The sequence below is a fragment of the Salvelinus sp. IW2-2015 genome, unplaced genomic scaffold, assembly GCF_002910315.2.
Source record: "Salvelinus sp. IW2-2015 unplaced genomic scaffold, ASM291031v2 Un_scaffold1412, whole genome shotgun sequence".
Classification (NCBI taxonomy): Eukaryota; Metazoa; Chordata; class Actinopteri; order Salmoniformes; family Salmonidae; genus Salvelinus; species Salvelinus sp. IW2-2015.
In genome coordinates this window covers 145,490-146,158 of record NW_019942891.1, presented here as the reverse complement: position 1 = coordinate 146,158, position 669 = coordinate 145,490, and positions in this window count along the sequence as shown.

Sequence of the window (669 nt, the reverse complement as noted above, 5' to 3'; positions counted from 1 at the left end):
TTCATGGAGAGAATTACTGAGTAGTTTGGTTCATCAGCTGACCCCCAGTCTTCATGGAGGAGATTACTTGAGTAGTTTGGTTCATCAGGCTGACCTCAGTCTTCATGGAGGAGATTACTGAGATAGTTTGGTTCATCAGGCTGACCCCAGTCTTCATGGAGGGGAGATTATGATGTAGTTGTGGTTCATCAGGCTGACCCCAGTCTTCATGGAGGAGGATTACTGAGTAGTTTGGTTCATCAGGCTGACCCCCAGTCTTCATGGAGGAGATTATGAGTTAGTTTGGTTCATCAGGCTGACCCCAGTCTTCATGGGAGAGATTACTGAGTAGTTTGTTCATCACTGACCCCAGTCTTCATGGAGGAGAGATTACTGAGTAGTTTGGTTCATCAACTGACCCCCAGTCTTCATGGAGGAGATTATTGGTTAGTTTGGTTCATCAGGCTGACCCCCAGTTCATGGAGGAGATTACTAGTATAGTTTGGTTTCGGTTCATCAAGGCTGACCCCCAGTCTTCATGGAGGAGATTACTGAGTAGTTTGGTTCATCAGGCTGACCCCCAGTCTTCATGGAGGAGATTATTGGAGTAGTTTGTTCATCAGGCTGACCCCCAGTCTTCATGGAGGAGATTACTGAGTAGTTTGGTTCATCAGGCTGACCTCCAGTCTT